General features: G+C 36.6%; 1 long non-coding RNA gene across 1 annotated transcript in view; it reads right to left on the bottom strand.

The window, feature by feature from the left end:
* Positions 1-23,905, bottom strand: part of LOC118523903 (uncharacterized) — a 206,565-nt gene that overhangs the window by 34,569 nt on the left and 148,091 nt on the right. Inside the window, exon 3 of the long non-coding RNA XR_004911316.2 lies at positions 17,490-17,620. This is a non-coding gene — a long non-coding RNA (uncharacterized LOC118523903). The remainder of the gene's footprint in view (positions 1-17,489; positions 17,621-23,905) is intronic.

Below are 23,905 nucleotides of genomic sequence, written 5' to 3'. Positions count from 1 at the left end.
CTCTTGAATGAAAGAAAAAATTAATGCATTAAAGTTGATTTCACATATAAAATTGTCAGAACAGTGAAAATAATGGGACCATTTCCTGCTTGTATATATATATTTTTCATTTTTTCCCTCTGTATTGAAAGCAGGGATATTTCAAACCACACACAAAGTATTCATATTTGTAGATTTGTGACAGGTTGGTGTGTTTTCTGTTTTAGAGTGTCCATACTTAGGGAAATGTCCCTCCAGATACCTCAGGATCATGCTGTTTGGCCCGATTAGTAGTGGGCCCAGGTTTTAAGTCTTCCCTTTTACTGATGAGCCCAAATACTCCAACTTAGTGAAGTTGTGAGAACATGTTTATATTCCTGGTTCAGGTCATAATATAGGAACAGGAAATTGAACTGGCTCCATTCCATAGCTGCCCCATATTACCAAACAAGAATGTATCAGGAAACTGGATTAAACCAGAACTTCTAGTAATTTTTAGAGTATGTATTCAAGAGTGAGCATTGACTCACTCTACCACCAGTCACCTCTACACTGCTCTCCTTTTACTGTTCTTCACAGCTCTTCTTAACTTCGGAGATACAATATCACCTACCTATTTTTCAATTTCAGGAAGTTTAACTTCAATACAGTACTTTATCTAACCTACAGGCCATTTCCTACTTATCGCAATAATATCCTTCATAGAATTTCTTTTCCAGTTCAAGACAGATCCAGGAGCTCTTTTCCATTTAGTTGATATATTTTAGTCTTCTTTAATCTGGATCAGTTATTCTTAGCCTTTATTTTTCGTAACATTGATGTGTTTCAAGAATAAGGGCAGTATTTTAGAGAGTGTCCCTCAATTAGAATTGGTCTTTAAGGTGTCACATTCCAAAACACATAATATACATTTATACTGTATTTCATTAAGGAATTATCTAGTTTCTGCACAGTATAGGTTGCATGCATTAATACAGTTTTACTATATAAATTTTATATTAATTCTAAGACTGTGTCAATATCTTGTCCTCATCAAACCTGATCATCCTCCAGGATGCTAACTTTAATGAATAATTCTTCCTGCATCAGTTTTTACTATGATAATTATAAAACTGATTTTCTTCATTATTTCTTTCATATTAGTTGACATTTCATATGAAAGCTTTCTCTCACCTCCTCTGTCTGCCTATCATTTATCATAATATCTATCAATCTAAATATCTCTCAGTGTGGATTCATGGATTCTTATTATGTCTTGCACAGATATTCATATCTGTTAACTCTTCATTGTAAATCGTACCTTTTAACGCTGAAAAGCATGTTTTTAAAACTGAATGTTTTCTTTTTTTGGCTTACTTCTCCTTAGCCTATCTGGTTTCTTCTTTCAGTTACCCAGCTTATTTTTAACCATCTCTTGTTTTAGCCTTTTGAATCAATTGACTTCAGATGTGCCATATACATGGTTAGGTTTTTCTAACAGTTTGAAAATCATTTCTTTAGTGATTTAAGGTCATTCATAATTACCAATATGACTGATATGCTTTGTCTCAACTCTGCTCTATTACTTCATATCATACTTACTGTGCATATTATATTTACTGTGTTTCCTTCCATTGTTATGTGTTTGCTTGGGCATTTAGGAAAGTTTATACATTTTATTTTTTTTTAATTTATTTATTTGAGGGTGGTGGGAGAGGGCAGAGCAGAAGAGAAAGAGAATCTCCAGCAGACTCCCTGCTGAGCATGGAGCCAAAAGCGGGGTTCGATCTTACAACCCTGAGATCCTGAGACGCTTAATTGACTGAGCCACCGACACCCCTGAAAATTTGTACATTTTTAAAATAATTACTTTTGTAGTCATACCTTTAACAGTGCCCTTAATACCCCTTTCTAATGTAATCTTTTTTCTATATGCATTGCCAATTTTAAATGGCATTCTTTGAGCACCTGGGGTGGCTCAACCAGTTAGGCATCCAACTCTTGATTTCAGCAAAAGTCATGATCTCAGGGTCCTGAAATCAAGGCCTGCTTCTGGGTTTAGGCTCAGTGGGGAGTCTGCTTGAGACTCTCTCCCTCCCTCTGCCCCCCATCTCTCTCTCAAATAAATACTAAATACATAAATGGCATTCTTTGATATTCAACCATTACTTACATAACAATTAATGTTCATATTTCTACTTCACCCTTTCTCTCTTTGCCTCCCATTTCTTTTTTTAATTTTATTTTGTTAATCACCATACATTACATCATTAGTTTTTGATGTAGTGTTCCATGATTCATTGTGTATAACACCCAGTGCTCCATTCAGTTCATGCCCTCTTTAATACCCATCACCAGGCTAACCCATCCCCCCACCCCCCTCCCCATTAGAACCCTCAGTTTGTTTCTCAGAGTCCATAGTCTCTCATGGTTCATCTCCCCCTCCGATTCCCCCCCTTCATTTTTCCCTTCCGAATATCTTTTTTTTTTTTTAAACATATAATGTATTACTTGTTTCAGAGGTACAGGTCTGTGATTGAACAGTCTTACACAATTCCCAGCGCTCAACATAGCACATAGCCTCCCCAACGTCTATCACCCAGCCACCCCATCCCTCCCACCCCCACCACTCCAGCCACCCTCAGTTTGTTTCCTGAGATTAAGAATTCCTCATATCAGTGAGATCATATGATCTCTGACTGACTTATTTTGCTCAGCATAATATCTCCAGTTCCATCCACATCATTGCAAATGACAAGATTTCATTCCTTTTGATGGCTGCATAATATTCCATTGTATATATATACCACTTCTTCTTTATCCATTCATCTGTCAATGGACATCTTGGATCTTTCCATAGTTTGGCTATTGTGGACATTCCTGCTATAAACATTGGGGTGCATGTACCCCTTCGGATCCCTACGTTTGTATCTTTGGGGTAAATACCCAGTAAAGCAATTGCTGGGTCGTACGGTAGCTCTATTTTCAACTTTATGAGGAACCTCCGTACTCTTTTCCAGAGTGGCTGCACCAGCTTGCATTCCCACCAACAATGTAAGAGGGTTCCCCTTTCTCTGCATCCCCGTCAACATCTGTCATTTCCTGACTTGTTAATTTTAGCCATTCTGACTGGTGTGAGGTGGTATCTCATTGAGGTTTTGATTTGGATTTCCCTGATGCCAAGTGATGTTGAACACTTTTTCATGTGTCTGTTGGCCATTTGGATGTCTTCTCTGGAAAAATGTCTGTTCATGTCTTGTGCCCATTTCTTGATTGGATCATCTGTTCTTTGGGTGTTGAGTTTGATAAGTTCTTTATAGATTTTGGATACTAGCCCTTTATCTGATATGTCATTTGCAAATATCTTCTCCCATTCTGTCGGTTGTCTTTTGGTTTTGTTGACTGTTTCCTTTGCTGTGCAAAAGCTTTTTATCTTGATGAAGTCCCAATAGTTCATTTTTGCCCTTGCTTCACTTGCCTTTGGCGATGTTTCTAGAAAGAAGTTGTTGCGGCTGAGGTTGAAGAGGTTGCTGCCTGTGTTCTCCTTTAGGATTTTGATGGACTCCTGTCTCACATTGAGGTCTTTCAGCCATTTGGAGTCTATTTTTGTGTGTGGTGTAAGGAAATGGTCCAGTTTCATTCTTCTGCATGTGGCTGTCCAATTTTCCCAACACCATTTGTTGAAGAGACTGTCTTTTTTCCATTGGGCATTCTTTCCTGCTTTGTCAAAGATTAGTTGACCATAGAGTTGAGTGCCCATTTCTGGGCTCTCTATTCCGTTCCATTGATCTATGTGTCTGTTTTTGTGCCAGTACCATACTGTCTTGATGATGACAGCTTTGTAATAGAGCTTGAAGTCCAGAATTGTGATGGCACCAGTTTTGCTTTCCTTTTTCAACATTCCTCTGGCTACTCAGGGTCTTTTCTGGTTCCATACAAATTTTAGGATTATTTGTTCCATTTCTTTGAAAAAAGTGGATGGTATTTTGATAGGGGTTGCATTAAATGTGTAGATTGCTCTAGGTAGCATTGACATCTTCACAATATTTGTCCTTCCAATCCATGAGCATGGAACGTTTTTCCATTTCTTTGTGTCTTCCTCAATTTCTTTCATGAGTATTTATAGTTTTTTGAGTACAGATTCTTTGCCTCTTTGGTTAGATTTATTCCTAGGTATCTTATGGTTTTGGGTGCAATTGTAAATGGGATCGACTCCTTAATTTCTCTTTCTTCTGTCTTGTTGTTGGTGTATAGGAATGCCACTGATTTCTCTGCATTGATTTTATATCCTGCCACTTTACTAAATTCCTGTATGAGTTCTAGCAGTTTTGGGGTGGAGTCTTTTGGGTTTTCCACATAAAGTATCATATCATCTGCAAAGAGTGAGAGTTGGACTTCTTCTTTCCCGATTTGGATGCCTTTGATTTCTTTTTGTTGTCTGATTGCTGTGGCTAGGACTTCTAATACTATATTGAATAGCAGTCGTGATAGTGGACATCCCTGCTGTGTTCCTGATCTTAGGGGGAAAGCTCTCAGTTTTTCCCCATTGAGAATGATATTCGCTGTGGGTTTTTCATAGATGGCTTTTATGATATTGATGTATGTACCCTCTATGCCTATACTCTGAAGAGTTTTGATCAAGAAAGGATGCTGTACTTTGTCAGATGCTTTTTCTGAATCCATTGAGAGGATCATATGGTTCTTGTTCTTTCTTTAATTACTGTATTAGATCACATTGATTTGCAGATGTTGAACCAACCTTGGAGCCCAGGACTAAATCCCACTTGGTTGTGGTGAATAATCATTTTAATGTACTGTTGTATCCTATTGGCTAGTATTTTGGTGAGAATTTTTGCATCCATGTTCATCAAGGATATTGGTCTGTAATTCTCCTTTTTGATGGGGTCTTTGTCTGGTTTTGGGATCAAGGTAATGGTGGCCTCATAAAACGAGTTTGGAAGTTTTCCTTCCATTTCTATTTTTTGGAACAGTTTCAGAAGAATAGGTATTAATTCTTCTTTAAATGTTTGGTAGAATTCCCCTGGGAAGCCATCTGGCCCTGGGCTCTTGTTTGTTGGGAGATTTTTGATTATTGCTTCAATTTCCTTAGTGGTTATAGGTCTGTTGAGGTTTTCTATTTCTTCCTGGTTCAGTTTTGGTAGTTTACACATCTCTAGGAATGCATCTATTTCTTCCAGATTATCTAATTTGCTGGCATATAGTTGCTCATAATATGTTCTTATAATTGTTTATATTTCTTTGGTATTGGTTCCACCCCCCACTTAGCCACTGGAGTGAAGTCCCTCAGTAGAGCCGACTTGTAAGATGTCCGATTTTGTGCTCTGCTGTTCTATCACTTGCCAGTAGTGACTGACAGAGGCCCCCTCCCCTGCCGTCTATCTTCCCGAATATCGCCTCAGATTCACTCCTCCGCACATCCTACCTTCCAGAAAGTGGTCGCTTTTCTGTTCAGAGAGTTGCTACTATTCTTCGATCTCCTGTTGAGTTCGTAGGTGTCCAGAATGGTTTGATCCCTATCTAGCTGAATTCCTGGGACCAGACACTATTTAGGTTCCTACCACTCCGCCACTTGCTCCTCCCCACTTCCTCCCATTTCTTAATTGCATTCTCTGTACCTTTTAGAAATGTTTGTGTGTTATTCCTCTACCATGTCCTTGCTCCTTTTTTAGTCTTAGATCCAAAATTAAATATGTTACATATTTACTATTGTTGAGTTTTTCTTGGGTGGAGCTCATTCTCTAACAGACTTCTTCAGAGGATTTCATACTTTTGATACTTAAAGAACAAGTCAGCTAGAGGTGATATCATTGGCTCACACTATATTTTCTTGAGTTTTTTTGAAAATCTTTCTCTATCACCACCTTGCTATAGCTGATGTGCTCTTGAAATTTTGGTGCCCGTCTTGCTTTCTCATTCTTTTAAATAATTTGGTTATTTTGCCTGTAGGTACAAAGAAGCATTTGTCTTTAAACCCTGTAATTTTACCTTAGAATGTCCTGGGGTGATTGCTCTGACCCAAGTTTTTCCAGGTGCATAATGAGTTCTTTCGATATGTTGATATATGCATTTGATTTTTGTTTGAAGAATTTTAAACTATTGTTATATAAGTTCCATTGTTTTGTTATTCATCTTAAAGGATTTCAGTTACATTTTCTTTGCATGTTGTCCATTTTAACCACTTCTTTCCTAGCATTTAATTTTTTTTGTCATGTTTATATTTATGGTTATTTTCCTGTGTTCTTTCAACATCCCTTATTAAAGAAAGTTATCTTTTATTTCTGACACTTAAAAATTTTTTTCTCCAATTTCTTTCCTGAATTCTACCAAATCTCATTGAACTTCACATTCTTTTGTATTTGTATATTTTTGTTCTTAATTCTTGAATTCAGAGTCTATTTTTTTAATGTACTTAACTGATTGTTTAAGACTACTTAATTTGAAACTGTTTTGTTCTTTTTACTGAATACATAGGAAACTTTTTTTTTTTTTTAAGATTTTATTTATTTATTTGACAGAGAGACACAGTGAGAGAGGGAACACAAGCAGGGGGAGTGGGAGAGAGAGAAGCAGGCTTCCCGCGGAGCAGGGAGCCCGATGCGGGGCTCGATCCCAGGACCCTGGGATCATGACCTGAGCCGAAGGCAGACGCTTAATGACTGAGCCACCCAGGCGCCCCTACATAGGAAACTTTCTAACAGATGAACGGCCTTCTGTTTTCTTTTTTGGGTAGTTTGATATGGAATTGCTCTGATTTTTTCTATTTTGAGGCATTTGTGGACAGGGTTCTTATCGTAAGAGTGTTTTCTTCTGCCAGTATAGTGACATGTAACTTCACCAATGGTTGGCATTGATGATGGAGAAGGAGGGTATATTGGCTTATCTTGTGGCTCTATGTTGTTTTTGCAGGACCTATAGTTTTCCGTCTTACTTCTACTTTTTACCCCCCATTACTACCAGGTAGAGACAGGTTACCTCTTCTTTCCCAATAGTAATGCTCTGGCCAGTGTTATGAACTACAAGTCCCTAATTTGTGTTCAGTGTTTTGGCATTTAGTGTTGGACTTTCTCTTTCTGGGACTGTTTTTTTCTTTCCTGAGTTTTGCCTGTTCTCATTTTCCTTTTTCTCTTCACTACCTATGCTGTATTTAAACTCTTCCTTCTTGGCATTAATCTCTGCATTCATAAGCTTGTAGTCTTGAAGGGATTTCCATCAGTAACTGTTGGAATTTTGTATTTATTTCCCTATTCAAAAGTCAATTGAAATTCATAGTATTCTCCAACTCCTATTGATACTGATAACATTCCTATTTTATTTGTGATTGTCTCCATATGCATATATTTTTTTTTAATATTTGAAACAGTAATGCATACTGAATTTTTATTCTGCTTTTTTACTTGACCTTATATCAATTATCCCTTGTTTTCATAGGCTTTATATTGCCTTTTCAAGTTTTAAACTTTTTAAATATAATTTTCTATTTATGTATTACTGATTTACAAGTCTTAGAAAGTACAAAAAGTAACAATGAAATGGGAAAGGTAATTCCATCTCCCAGAGGCAAACACTGATAATATTAAAATTTTTCCCTTCCAGGACATTTTTGTACATATATTGACAGAGATGACACTGCACCTATAATTTGGCATCCTGCTTTTTTTCCACTTGTGTTTCATAATCATTTTTCTATGTAATTTAAATTATTCATAAACATAATTTTCAATGTCTTCCTAGTGTTCCACCATATGGACATTCTCCTAATGTCGATTACAATTTTCATTATTAACAAAAATTCCACATGAACATTTTTGTGCATAAATTTGCATCCATATTTCAGGGTTTTTTTTTTTAGGATATATTTCTAGAAGGGGAGTATAAAACCACAGCATCATCTTCACTGAATACTAAATTTTGATTCATTTTCAGTTACTTGGAAGCATGACGTTGAATGTTCTTTTTTAAAGGTGGGTGTGGAAGGTATAATACTTTTATAGTTTGTACATAACTGGAATTGCTTCTTCTTGCCTTCATTTATGATCGTAATTTGACATGCTATCAATTATTGGTCCATAATTTTATTTCCATACTCTACAGATATTGCTCTATTAGATTCTGTTACTTAATAATGCAGAGACTCTTAGAGTCTTTTACTTGATTGTAGATTGCGTATTTTTCCTGACTGGATTTTTACCATTATTCACTCACAAATCTGTATCTCTGGTCCAGAGGGCTCCTTTGAACACTAAGGACTTACATGCAATAGTTAATTTATTCTTTCTACTCTGATATCTCACAGGCATCATAATTGATGTTGATCCAACATGGATTCCCAAACTTAACCAATCTCATAAACAGCACCCTTGGTCTCCTTCCCCACTGCTCAGAAACCCTCAAACCTGGTAGATTCCAGCACATATACTTGACCATCCATCCAGCAGCTTAGGACAAAAACCTGGAACTTCGGTTTCTTCTTTTTCCTTATATCTCACATCCAGTATCTCAATATATGTATGAATTGTCCCTTCAAAGCATAACCTAAATAAGTTTACCTCTTTCCATCTCCACTGCTAACATGCAGGTGTATCATAGCTTACCAAGAATACTTCAGAAACTTCTTTAAAAATCTCATAGATATAAATAAAATAAAAATATTGCCTTAAAATAGAAAAAAAAAATCTCATAGATATTCCCCTGTGTTCCATTCTTCCATAGAAGCTTAACTGATCTTTTGTTAAAAATTTAGTCTTATTTTTGTCAATCCTGATATTAAAAATCTTTCAGTGCCTTCCAGCAGGAATGACAAGAGTACTGGTAGTTAAATCCCAAGTCCTCACCTAACAGAGTCATAGATGACCTGCTTCTGTTGTCTCTCACGTAATGTAGTCAAAATATAGGAAGGATCTTCTTTCAGTTCCTAGAATATACCAGCTTGTTCCACTTTAAGGTTCTTGTCAACAGCTATTTTCTGCTTATTGCTCTTGCCTTGATTTAAAGTCTGTCTTCTCAGAGGGGTCTCCCCTGACTACCCAACTTTAAGTGGCCTCTGGTTATTTTGTCCTGCATCACATCACTCGTATAGTCCTCATCATAGCACTTATTAATATTGATGGTTTCCTCTTTTAAAAAATCTTTTCATTTATTTTCTGTCCGTCTTATCATAAAAGCAACATTTCCATATTCTTTACCTCTGTATCCCCGGAATCCAGAACAGTACTCTATAAATAAATTTAAATACAAGAATGCATCCTCTCTTTATTGCAATGTTATTTATGTTGACAAAATTTATCTACATATGTTCTCTGACCTCCACATTTCTTAGCTGCTCCATCAACATTTCACCTCCTTGAGTTTTTGCTCTTCCTTCCCCTGTGTTCCATTCTTCCATAGAAGCTTAACTGATCTTTTGTTAAAAATTTAGTCTTATTTTTGTCAATCCTGATATTAAAAATCTTTCAGTGCCTTCCAGCAGGAATGACAAGAGTACTGGTAGTTAAATCCCAAGTCCTCACCTAACAGAGTCATAGATGACCTGCTTCTGTTGTCTCTCACGTAATGTAGTCAAAATATAGGAAGGATCTTCTTTCAGTTCCTAGAATATACCAGCTTGTTCCACTGTCTGACAATATCACACCTGTCAGACAGGTCTCAGGGACAATTTTGTCTTCTGAAAAGTCCTGTCCAAAATGTCAATTTTAATCTTTCCCACCTCTTGTGTAGATAGTAATTTTGCAATTCCATTTTCAGGCTCCCTTCATCCTAATATTTCCTTTTCTCATCCCTCTCCTTCTCTTCTTATCTTGTTGGTTTAATATGAGCTTGCACTCTCAGTATTTATTTCTATCCCTGTTTAATCCAAATTATTTTATTTTTCATCTGAATACTGAAGGTACATTATTTTAAATCTTTGCAATAATCTTAGCTTGTTTTATAGTATTTTTGTAGTCCTCATGATGTATATGATTGTTTACTCATTCTGAAATTAGGGAGAGATTTAGTTAATTCTTTGCTTCTATGAGTTTATTAGTTGGATAGCAGATTAACATGTGTGCTCCTTGCCCAATTCTCACTCACAAGCTGAGCTGAGCTCTGAACTGATGAAGATGAAAAGCTTAATTTCCCAGTATGTACAGCTTTGCTACCACAGCTCTTTCTCTTTCCACTTTCATCTTCAGTACCTGATTGTGAGGACTACTCTTCTCAACATGCACAGTATCACTGACCCCTATCCCTTTCCCCACTGTCTGCCCACTCATTTGTTTTATGTATATTAAAATGTAACTATACCAAGTTGGAAACTTGTACTCTGGCTACCTCAAAGGGTAGCATACACTACTAGTATGATGACTGGTCATATTTCTTGCATGTAAAGACATTTATTTTTTTCTAGGAAAAAAAAAGACAGAAGATAGAGAAATAATAAAAATCATCCTTAAAAATGTCACATGAGTCAATCAAATGGGGGCCACTGGTAATGCACTTCAATCCAGTTCTTCTGTCAGCCCTATAGTTAGGGGGAAGCCTCCCAATTTTAGAAATGGGTTGCCTCTTTGTCCAAATTTTCAGTGTTGTGAGTTCAAATATTTTGTTTTCACCTATCCCTTTACCCTCCTCCCCTCTGGCAACCACCAGTTTGTTCTCTTATTTTTACCTTTTTTTCTTTGTCCATTTGTTTTATTTCTTAAAGTCCACCTATGAGTGAAATCATATGGTATTTGACTTACTTCACTTAGCATTACACTGTAGGCTCATGCATGTCATTGCAAATGGCAAGATCTTATTTTTTATGGCTAATATTCCATACAGATATATATATATAATCTATCTTTATCCATTCACCCATCAATGGACACCTGGACTGCGTCCATATCTTGGCTCTTGTAAGTAATGCTGCAATAAACATAGGGGTGCATATATCTTTTTGAGTTAGTGTTTTCATTTTCTTTGGGTAAATACCCAGTAGTGGAATTACTGGATCATATGGTATCTCTATTTTTAATTTAAGAAATCTCCATACCAGTCTCCACAGTGGCTATACCAACTGACATTCCCACCAACAGTGCACTGAGAGTTCTTTTTTCTCCACATCATCACCAACACGTTATTTCTTGTTTTTGATTTTAGCCATTCTGACAGGTGTGATATTGTCAGACAGTGATGTTGAGCATCTTTTCATGTGTCTGTTAGTCATTAGTCTGTCTTCTTTGAAAAATATCTATTCAGGTCCTCTTCCCATTTTTTAATTGATTTCTTTTTGGTATTGAGTTGTATAAATTCTTTATATATTTTAGATATTAACTCCTTATCAGATATATCATTTGCAAATATCTTCTCCCATTCAATGGGCTGCCTTTTTGTTATTTTTCCTTCACTGTGCAGAAGCTTTATTATTTTGGTGTAGTCCCAATAGTTTAATTTTGCCTTAGTTTCCCTTGCCAGAGGAGACATATCTAGAAAAATGTTTCTACAGCTGATGTCCAAGAGATTCTTGCTTATGTTTTCTTCTCAGAGTTTTATGGTCTCAGGTCTTACATTTAGATCTTTAATCCATCTTGAGATTATTTTTATGTAGCGTGTAAGAAAGTGGTCCAGTTTTTCCAACATCATTTGTTGTTGAAAAGACTGTCTTTTTCCCATTGTATATTCTTGCCTCCTCTGTGGATTAAATTAACCATAAAAGTGTGGGTTTATTTCTGGGCTTCTATTCTGTTGCACTGATCTGTGGATTTATTTCTGTGCCAGTACCACACTGTTTGATTGCTGCAGCTTTGTAGTATATTATGAAATCTGGGATTGTGATACCTCCAGCTTTGTTTTTCAAGATTGCTTTGGCTATTCAGGGTCTTCTATGGTTCCAAACAAATTTTAAGATTATTGTAATTCTGTGAAAAACTGTTGGCATTAAATCTTTGGATTGCTTTGGGTAGTATGGATGTGTTTTCACATGTATTTTAATAGAACATTGAAAGAATCTGCCTTGGGGACTACCAGCCTGATGAAGTTCCAAACATGACACCCTCTAGCTATTTCTTAGACAAAGCAACATTGCTGATAATTTGCATTTGGATGGTGCTTTACTGTGATATAGGCTGTACATTTAATCAAGAAGAAACATCTTCTTTAGGAAAGAAATGGGACAGAGAAATGGACTTGCAAATTGGTAATACTAAATAAATCCATAATAGCCAAGGACCTAAAATGAAATAACAATAACAAATTAATTTTTTATTTCCCAAAACATTTTATAGATTTGCCTTTGGGGATCTTGCACTGCTCATATCTATGACATGAGTAGTTCCTAGAAGGAAACAAAACACATATTTATTTGAGGAGTCCCATCCAAAGCACAGGTCATATATGTGATTCTTCATACCTGTATAGGCAATTATAAGGTTTTGCCTGGCAGGCCTCATGGAGGAAAATTGCCCTCCCTGCATCAGACTCATTGCACAGCCAAGGCATTACAGTTTTCTTGGGGAGTTTCAGTCAAGGAGTCAGGTTCTCTTTGGACTAGCCATGCTCATTCATATAACTGCATTCTTAACTATGGCAGCTCCATTCCAAGGCATCCTTACTGGGGCCTCAGTTGAAATACTTTCCAGTACCTCCACCCAGACTACTTTATTGGGGTACCTTAGCTGAGGCACTTTTCCCCACTCTTGACTCATTACTGTTCCATCTCTCCTCCCCTCAGCTCCCTGGGTCAACAAAAAGGCAGGAGCCTTTATTCAGAACTCTCCAGTGATATGATTCCTCCAATCTGTGTTGCATATCAGATGACCCCCATCTGGTGCCATTCTTTGGGGAAATAAATGGAACATTGAGGAACCAGTGCCTTTCTCTTTTGCCTTGTCTCCATACTGGTGTAGTAAGGAAACAAAGACTTGACTGTTACATTTAGTTTTGCTTGTTGTTCTAATTAACCATCCCAACCCAGCAATGACGGTTCAACAGTAATCAATGGTGGTGTTTTTGTGACAACACAAAAACAGTTTTTGGAACTGGTCAGATTGACTTGCTTTTACCTGTAATATGCTGCACTACCCAATAGGTAACCACTAGTCACATATGAGTATTTAAATAACTAAAATTAAATAAAAAATTCAATTCCTCAAATTCACCATATTTCAAGCGCTCCCTCAATAACCAAAAGTAGTTAGTAGCTGTTATATAGGACAATGCAGTTATAGATTTCCATCGTTGCAGAAAATTTTGTTAGCATTGCTCCAGAATTAAAAAAATAGTTTATAAGTTGCTGTGAAACGTAAAATCTGCAAGCCTTATCTAATTTTAGTTTTTAAGTACACTTAATGGAACTGTGGTTTTACACAATATGCCATTTCAATCAGACGTCTTGAATTCCCTGGGATTATGTGTGGTAGATACCTTTTGAAATAATTCTGTTTCTTCAAGAGATTATGTAGGTGAATTTTGCTGTCTTCTTTCTTTCATGATAAGATTTGGTTTCTAGGTATAACCAAGTCACACTATGTTGAACACAAATCAGCACTCCAGAAGTATGCTGTTCAGTGCAAAGTTGTAACTAACTCAATAAATCTGACACTATCTAAGACAAAGGTACTATAAATTTAGTAATGCAGCATCATATTCATTTAGCTGTTTACAAGGGAAAAAGTGAAATCTAGTACAAGTTTTATTGATTACTGGATGTCCTGTGAAGGTTACTTTCAGAGTAGGCCTAGAAGTGACCTGAGGTATTTCACTGAAATATGAAATGTGGCTGCATAGCACCGACTCTTGATCAAGGCTTACAACAGTCTAATAGTGTTGTTGGGTAGTCATGGGTCCAAGAAGTTTCAGGGTGGTTTGTATCAGCTTGTCAGGATTGTTTAGTGGCAATAGTGAGATTGATGACTTACACCTGATCTCAGTGAGACCCCTGAAAGGCTCTGCCCTTGGAATTGGTTCCATAGCAAGAAATATACCCTGCTGTTCATGTAGGCCTAAGAGACCACAGCTGAAACTCTATTTTATCTTCCTAGTTCCAAGTGTTCCTGTGCACACATTTCTGATCCAAATAAAAGGTTCCTTCCAGTAAGTCTGTAGAAGGAAGATAACTGAAGTCTGTCAAGCTTTCTCTAGAGGCTGCCAGTGTCTTATCTTTACCTTTTGATGTTATTGGTGTTCTTGCTTATAGTTGTAGTTTATTCGTTTTTGTTGCTAAATCACACCACCGTTTATTTATCCATTCCACGGTTGAAGGACTTTGGGTTGTTTCTAGTTTTTAGCTATTGTGCATAATGCTGCTATAAACATTCTTAACTTTTACTACACATACATACACCTTTCAGGTGGGAATATATCCAGGAATGAAATAATGAATCTTAGTTTTAGGTTAGTACTAAGAGAAATTTAGTCCAAGTCAAGTCACATGTGTAATTTAAAATTTTCTAGTAGCCACATTAAAAAAATATTTTAAAAAGTGAAATCATGCATTTTACTTACCCAATGTATCCAAATATATTATCATTTTAGCATGTCATCAATATGAAAATTATTGATCAGATATTTTACATTCCTTTATACATACTAAATCTTCAAAGTTCAGTGTGTATTTTATATTCACAGCAATTTAGACTAGCCACATTTCAAGTATTTAACAATCAAATGTGGCAATTAAAGACTATATAGGACAGGGCAGCGTTAAGGAATACTACCAGTTTTCCAAAGTGGCTGTGCCAATTTACATTCCTGAGAGTAGTGTATGAGCATTACAGTTGTTCCACATCAAAATTGGGTGCATACCTTTACTTTAATGCTGTTGCTGTACTGTGTCCTTTTCCTACTACAAACCACAACTTCATAACCATTGTTATTTTGGATACTATGAGTCTTCTTTAGCAATCAAGCCCTGTCTAACTGCCACCATAATTATATTACCTATGTAACCTTGACAAGTTACAGAGTCCCTTCATCTGTAAGTGGTCATGATAACAATACTTAATAAGTGACACATTATACATAAAGTGTATAGCCAGAACCTGAAAAAATGAAATACTCAATAAACTACTACTTTTTTCAGTGGGGGTCTTGCTGACCATGATGCCCCTCGATATTTAAAATCTAATTCACGGTTATATTTTATCAATCCCATACTCTTACATTTGATTTTTTAAGTTTTCATTTCATATAGGTCTAGAAATCTCCACTTTTTGAGAAGCTCAGGGATTTCTAACCACATTCACCACTTTTCTTCTATCGTCAATCGCATTCCTGGAATTCTCAAAAATTTGTTTTCTTTTCTTTTCTTACACTGGGATTAGAGTCAGCCATTTTTTTTCACTGTCCATGATATTCTGAGATTCTAAAGAATCCCTACACACTACAGCATAATTGATACTCTGGGGTCATTCCTCACTTTTCTACCTCCCTTGATGCTGTTTCTGTGCTTCTATGCACTCTCATCCTCTTATACTCAAATACTTCTTTTTTTTTTTTTCCACCTGTGTCTGTCCTGAAAGCTGCTTGAAAGAGGACCACATTTGACATGCTCTCCTGCACCTCTCACACTCCAGCTCAGTTTGCTAAGATGCAGGTCATAAAACCATTCATGCATGTTGAAACCCCCAGTGGTGTGTTTCCACCAGCATTTAAATAGAAATTATCACAGCATGTCATAATTAGTAAATGTGGGGAATCATTTAGACTATTCTGTTTATATAAAGTATGTACATGTGTGCACAGAGATGTATATGTGCCTTCATGTATGTATGAGTATGTTGTCTGTAGTGATGTGTTACTTTTAATGAAGTTGAATAATTTTTTTAGATAATTTTCTTACTGTAGATCATAGTTATCAACATTTGAAAATAGTGCTCTACTGATTGATGTACACAAGGGGGTGAAGGAAGCATTCATCTAGATGCCATTTACCATTTTTAGCCTACTTCATTTACATCTTAGGCAAAATCCCTTACTTTGTCAAAACCCATGTGGTTTTCTACTGATGTCCCAATACCTTACCCATTTCCATGAAGGACTTTAGTACTTCACAATCTCTGTCCAAACTCCAAATCCAGACCTCATTCTGGGGAACATCTAACAAACTGTTCCTTAGCACCTTTAACTTACATGATTTTAACCTCTAATATTGCTTATCTGACCATTTCCAAGGTCATACTTTTGTCCCAATTCTTGCTTTCTCCCATTCTTTAGCTGTTTCATTCTCTAACCCTGTCTCTTATTTTTGAGTCCTTCATCCTCTTGTTCTCATTAAACATACTCTGAGACTCCATTCTCCAGTGCTTCAATTTCCCCTCCTCTCTAAGTGTGTAACTGTCCTCCAAACTTTGTCCTCATTTAGCCAGCCCAGACTCCACTATCATCACCTCCATCTATCACTTGTCAATACCATCAACATCCTCACCTTTCTGCCCATTTGTCTCATCTTTTTGCAAAAAACCTAGACACCTTCCCATTCCCCTGTGCCTGAACTGGTGAGTGTTGCTAAAGCAAATTTAAAAAAAAATTTAACTGTGCTAACTGAAAACACTAAAGTTTAAGTGTATCCCATCTGAGCAGTGACCCCGAAATCAAACATTAATCCTATAAACCATCACTAGTCAGATCCTTCACTTTGGCACAGGATGATATAGAGACTTCTATTCTTAGAAAGTTCTGGCTAGGGGCGCCTGGGTGGCTCAGTTTTTAAGCGTCTGCCTTCAGCTCAGGTCATGATCCCAGGGTCCTGGGATCGAGCCCCACATCGGGCTCCCTGCTCCATGGGAAGCCTGCTTCTCCCTCTCCCACTCTCCCTGCTTGTGTTCCCTCTCTCGCTGTGTCTCTATGTGTCAAAAAAGAAAGAAAGAAAGTAAGTTCTGGCTGATTAGATGGTAGCCGCCTGGATGGACTAAGGGTAGACAAAGATATAAAGATGAAGTTGGGCTCAGTTGAGAAAGTGCTATGACTGAACAATGATGTCTATCATGTGAGAAGGGAGGCAATGATGGCTTTTTGTCATATTTTTCCTATTGCTATTTTAACAGTGATTCCAAAGTTGCATTTCAAGTCTATACTCCTACCCCTACACTAATTACCTTAAGAGAGCCTGTGTTTTCTATAAGACTGGAGTCCATAATTTATATTCCCAGCCCAGATATCTCTCCTGAGCTTCAGAATCATGAATACAGGAGATTAGTTTGAACAATATGGAATTTCTGTTGACTCTTTTGAGCTAAACTTGCCAATTTAACTTGGTTCAATCCAAAAGCTAGCTGTTATATAGGCACTTCAAATTTAACAACTATAAAAAATATTTGTAATCTTTCTTTCTTCAAATATCTACCTTTATATCTTGGTGAACATATATTTCTTTCCCAAGCCGAAACCCAATAATGCATTTTAAAATACTTTCTCTACTAATCATACACAATTAATTACTAAATTCTGATAATTTTCCTCCTAAATGATTCTTATTTATATTCCTCCTCCTCCATTTCTAAGACACTTTCTTATTTCAGGCTCTCAGTATCTCCTACAAAGGTTTCATTTCTCACCAAGATCTTCCACTTTTGGTCATGTTCAATGCTTTCTCAGCACAAGTGCTTTGGTCATTCTTCTCATATTATGCAAAAATTGTCCAGAATGCTTCCTTTGTTTGGCATGTAATAATCTTCATATTTGATTCCTGCAAAGGGAAATCCAAAAAAAGGGCACTATTTTTTCCATTCCATATATACTATGCTCAGTAATGACACTATACCTTTATGTATTCTGTTTGATCTCCCTGGGATACACTGCTTTGTATTGCAAAAGGATAACTCCTGCTTCAAGTATCTTCCTCCTTCGAAAGTCATCTTTTTGACCTCTACCATCAGATTTAGGCTGCCTTTATCATATTTTCATCTTGGAGTTTTTACATTATTCTACTGTAGCAATTTTATTTCAGTGCCTGAAAACTCCCTTAGCATATAATGGATACTTAGTGAATATAGGTTAAAAGAACAAATGGATGATTCTCAAGTATAACATAGAACTCAACTGGGCTAAAGTAGTCCTTATTTTCTGTCATCTCTCAGTATTATATCATGTGCCTATCTTTTCTAAGTTCTAGCTGTGAATATAGTTTTAAAGTATACTTATACTCTTAGTAATTTATAAAGGTAAGACTGATGAATCACAGACCTGTACCTCTGAAACAAATAATACATTATATGTCAAAAAAAAAAAAAAAAAAGAAGATAGTAGGAAGGGAAAAATGAAGAGGGGGAAATCGGAGGGGGAGACGAACCATGAGAAACAAACTGAGAGTTCTAGAGGGGAGGGGGGTGCGAGGATGGGTTAGCCTGGTGATGGGTATTAAGTAGGGAACGTATTGATTGAATGGAGCACTGGGTGTTATATGCAAACAATGAATCACGGAACACTACATCAAAAACTAATGATGTAATGTATGGCGATTAACATTAAAGTTTTAAAAAAAAAGTCTAAGTTTAAAAACTGGGGAAAGAGGAAGCATATTTACTGGGTTATTTAGTATCCAGTATAGACAAATGGGCAAAAATGTATAGAACAATACTTATAAGCACTTGGAAGTGAATAAGAACACTTCTGTGAAATACTTCTCAAGATAGTTAAAAGCGGGGGGGCGCCTGGGTGGCTCAGTCGTTAAGCGTCTGCCTTCAGCTCCGGTCATGATCCCAGGGTCCTGGGATCGAGCCCCACATCGGGCTCCCTGCTCTGCGGGAAGCCTGCTTCTCCCTCTCCCACTCCCCCTGCTTGTGTTCCCTCTCTCGCTGTGTCTCTCTCTGTCAAATAAATAAAATCTTTAAAAAAAAAAAAAAAAAAAAGATAGTTAAAAGCGTGAGGTAAAATCATCATTTTTAATCACACAGTACATGTATACAAGTTTTATAACACATTATCATTGTTAAAATGCATTATATAAGTGGAAGGATATTTGGGTAAGTGATTTTGTTTTTAAAATGGGCATTTTTGAGCAAAATCTTGTCAGAAATAAGCAAATCAATGATTAGTTCACTAGACTTAAAGGGCAGCTGTCTGCTCCAAAGGAGGATGGCCTCAGGACTCAGCTTTTCCTTAAAGAAGGCTGCCAGTTTGAAATGCCTGTATATTACAAGCTTTAGCTAAAAGCAAAAGTGATTCTTTCCAAATAAACAATGTAGTTTGCTAATATGTACCAGAGAAACATGATGTTATTACTTGTACTTCCACAGCAATTTGTTTGTTTCCCAATGCAAGAGAGCTCCCTTCCCTCATGCTTACCAAAAAGAGGTAAGAGAAATAAAGATGGCTTCTGCTTTCTAGACAGAGTATTGATTGTACAACAAACCAGTAAGGACGAGTAAGTACTAAATGGAAATCATAATAACACTATGATGATCTCTGTGGACAAAAATCAATAGAAAGGGAACGGTTTTATAAGAGATATACAAGGTTATTATTCTAATATCTCAGGTCATAAAGCTGAGGCATTTGAGTGTGACATGACATATTAGCTGAACTGACTGGGAAACTATGGTGACTAGAATAATCTCAGCCATTTCTGAGTGTGCATATCTCATACCTCCCCACCCACATACACATCGCAGTGAGCTCCAGCTACACTTCCTTTCAATTCCTGAGATTCCTTTTCACCTCAGGGCCTTTAACCTTGCTGTTTCTTCTGACTGAAACATTCTTCAACCAGATCTGTCATTGACTGGTTCTTTCTCATCGTTCAGGTCTCTGCTCAAAAACATTTCCTATGAGAGGACTTGCCAAACCATTGTATCTAAAGAAAGTTATGCTTTACCTCATGCCATTGTCAAGCCCATTGCCTTCGCGTCCTAACTGTACCCCTTTCTGTGGTTGTTTCTGTCTTATCCAGTATTGTCTTCCCCAGATACCAAACAGTTATTTGGAATATAGTGGGTACAAAACACACGTTTGTTAAATGAATGGATGAATATCTTCTAATAACTGATTTTTCTAGTATATATGTCTTGTCACCTTTTCCCCCTGAGATTGCTAATTTCTTGATGGCAGAACTAGGAGAATGCTCCCTTCTCTTGCCTATTCTCCCTACAGAAAGCTATACCCAGTTCATCCCTTTAGATCTTTTCCATTTTTGATTCTTTAAATAAATATTAACACTTTGTGGAGGAAGAGCCTTGCTATTTATAAGTGTTCATTGTTTGTTTTCATTTGCTTGGCTGTTGGTCGGCCACATTTTTCTGTTGGTATAATAAGACAGATGTAAGACATTCTTACTATTTTTCTTTCTTACCTGCTGTTCCAGGAACAGTTACCATGTGAAAGTTATCTCCCCCCATCCCTAAAACAGAAAACACCATTTTCTCTTCAACTGAACATAGAAACCAGGAGAAAGGAGAAAAAGCAAGTCAGCATTTTGAAGCCTTTAGAGATGCATGATATTCAATTGACTAACTGGTTCTTATACTTTAGTTACTGCCTCATTACCTATAAAAGAGAAATTATCTTGGGTTCAAAGAAAAAGATAAACCATAGCTTTTATTCCATAAGGGAAAAATCTACTTATAGCTTAAAGAGTCTATGTGAGTAATATTGATACAAAGTGTAGAAGAGAACTATTAAATTGCTTCACTAAAGTATTAGTAATAGATTTCTTCTAGGTCAGTAACATTTTGCCCCATTTTTCTGGAGCATTAATTATTTACTCATTAGGTTCCTTCGGTAACTATGAAATTATTACCTTTTAGTCAATCTGTAAATTTTCTATGTTTTCCATTCCTGTCTCATTTTAGAATGTTTTTCTGAAACAAAAATTTGCCATCTAGTGTTTGAGTGTATTTGTGGGTTCAAGATTAAAATTTAAATGCTACATACATACACCTGAGAACCCAACATCTAAATTATGGCTTGCAAGAAAACTTATTAGCATTTTAAACAATTTTCCCAAGTGTAAATTCAGAAAAAAATCCACTTGCTTTCTCTTTTTTTAATCTCAGGCTTAAGTTGTAATTTTGCAGTACCCAATATCTCTCTGAAGCCCATGGTATATATTCTTCTACTTATTTTCTAACTATGCATTTCATACTTATCCTTTCGAGTTGCTCTTGAAAGAAAATTAATGGGCTCCTTATTCAGTATTGCAGTGTTTCAGGTAGCAAATGCATGACAGGTACTTAACCAATTCCTGAGTAGCCAACCAGTGAGTGTGGCATTAATGATTTTGGAGAAAGTTAACTAAGTACATCTATCACTTTGTCATGTGTGGTAAAAGACTGCATCAATCAGAGCATAAGAGGGAATTGTCTTTGCTTCTGTCTGTGGGTACTACTGAAATCTGCTACAGAAATCAACAGAATAGGTATGGTAAGCTGCATTTGTTGAGTAAATAAAACAAATGGAAAAATAGAAAGTAGGAGACTGGTAACAGAGCTCCCAGAATAAAGCAGAGGTCAGTTTCCTGAGATAGGAACCATCTTTATGAAATTGACATTCCTGAGAGGTTTTTCCAATATTAGTGTCTTATAAACATAATCTAAATGGTTGAACTGTTAAATTTTTCCAAAGTCCTATTTAACCTGATACATAGAAGAAACAAATTGATATTCCAGTCCTGGGTCTTTAACTCCATTATTTAATTCTAGTCTGTATGGAATTCACTTGGGAGGTTCTCAGTGCACTTGCATCCTAACATTAAACCTAATGGCTGTCTTTACAGCAGGGTCCCTCCTATACTTTTATCTTTCCACCATTGGAATCTCTACATCTCAGCACATCCTGCCATCTGGAATTTCATTAGCAAAAGGAGATGAGGACAAAAGGGCCTAACGAGTGAGGAAAATAAGCATTTGCTGAATGAATGATATAAATGAAGGGATTGAGGAAGCAGATAAGAGATCCAAGATGACAGTCCTTAATGCATTCATGGAAATTATATGAGCAAGGAAAGAATATAATTTTGAAAAAACCAATGATAAAGGAAGCAATAAGTTAACTTTTTTTAATAAGTTAACTTTCTTCACAGAAAGATAAAACAATGAATGATTCAGTTATGAAAGAATGAGAATTGAGAACTACCTTCAAATAATTCACACATATATATACAGAATTTTAAAAAAAGCTATTACATACTCTCATGAATATCTAATAAAGAGCAAACTGACACAATATTCCTGGGGGAAAAATTTAGTAAAATTTATAAATAGCCTTAAAATTGTTACTATCCTTGGCCTCAGCAATTCCTATACAACAACTGAATCTGAAGTATATATTCTGAAATTAAAGAACTATACATGAACACAATAATGGTGTTATTTGTAATAATCAAAATATCGAGCCAAGTTAAAATATTTCTCTATTGTTGAAAATTAAATAGGATATATTCATTCAAATATTTTTGGAGAATAAGACATAGATCATGATTCATTATATAATGTTAGGTTAATAAAATAAAAACTGCACATAATCCCCTGTATATACTTACTACCATTTTTTATAAATAAACCTAAATAGACAAACATATTTATTTTCATGAGATAGAAGTTTTCATTTGCTACAGGAATCCTTAAAAAATAATTGCATAAAGAAACCATAGTATGTTATGGAAAGAGCTTTGGAATTTTAATAATCTGAATTCAACTTATTCCATTACATGGCAAAAACATTTAGTGCTTACTGAAGTTTCTATAGGCTTAACCTCTCTTTGGCTTAGGTTGGAGTGTGGAAGTAGTTCTGGCTGCCTGAACAAAGCCCTATGAAAAACATTGCTTCCCTGTCAAGAAGTTAAGCACCTATCTACCTCTACCATCTCTCTCTTCTTTTGCCATGGTGTCCTTCCAGGCTATGTATTCCAGATAGTGGCTAGTGTAGCCATAAGATGGAGGAGGACAGTCCAAGTTGGAAAGAGTGAGAAATAGATTTACTGCTTTAAGACAGTGAAGTTTCAGGGATTGTCTGTTCCTGTAGCAGAACCTAATCTATCCCAACTAATACATGTTACTTAATAGCACCTATGAACTTGAGATATTAAATCATTCTGAGTCTGTAACTATTTCCTCACTTATCAATCTAGGATTAAGAGTACTGAAACATATCTCATAGGGCTGCTTTAAGGATACAAAGTTTTACTCATGCAAGATGAATAAGTTCTAGAGATCTACCATACAGCATGGTGTCTAGAGCTGATAATGTATTATATACTTAAAAATTTTCAGTTCAGGGAAATGGCAGAATAGGAGGATCCTGAGATCACCTCATCCCATGGACACACTGAGATAACAGCTATACATATCCAACTAACTCTGAAAATGACCTAAAGACTGGCAGAATAGACCTTCAACAATTAATTGTAGATAAGAAGCCATATCTAAAATGGTAGAATGGATGGTGATATGGTTGGGAACCAAACTCCTGGTAAGACTAACCACAAAAGGAAAGGATACCACAAGCAAGGAGAAGCACCATACTGGGCACCTGCACTAGGAAGACAAATTCCCATAACATCTGAACATAACATTTGAAAATCAGTGGGCCTTAACTCCAGGAGAGCCAGAGTGTGATAAGAAACTGAGACCCTGCCCTTAAAGAGCCAGCATAATAAATAACTCAGTCTGAGACACAGGAGAAAAGCAAGTTTAAAAAGTGCCTGGGGTATACATGAAGATTTCTCCAAGAATAAAAGTACTGGCAGATATTCTTTCCTGCCCCAAGCTGAGATAGCTAGATGCTTCTGGGAGGTAGTGCTAACACTCCAGGGTACCCCTGCAGACCCACCTGCCTGATCAAGTGTACCTCCAAAGTGGCTCCAGTCCTGCCACATTCAACACGCAGCCACAGCAGGGACCAGTGCCATTACAAAGTGATTCCTGCCCTAGGGAAGGGGGAAGATAATCCCACTCACCAGCATGCCCAAAGTTAAAGCAGCCCAGCCATTTAGCTGGCCAGACAGGGAGCAAGCCTTGCCATTTGGTGAGCCCACAAC

Source organism: Halichoerus grypus, chromosome 10 (genome assembly GCF_964656455.1).
Source record: "Halichoerus grypus chromosome 10, mHalGry1.hap1.1, whole genome shotgun sequence".
Classification (NCBI taxonomy): domain Eukaryota; kingdom Metazoa; phylum Chordata; class Mammalia; order Carnivora; family Phocidae; genus Halichoerus; species Halichoerus grypus.
The sequence above is the reverse complement of the archived record's forward strand: the minus strand, read 5'-3'. Positions and strand labels throughout refer to the sequence as shown.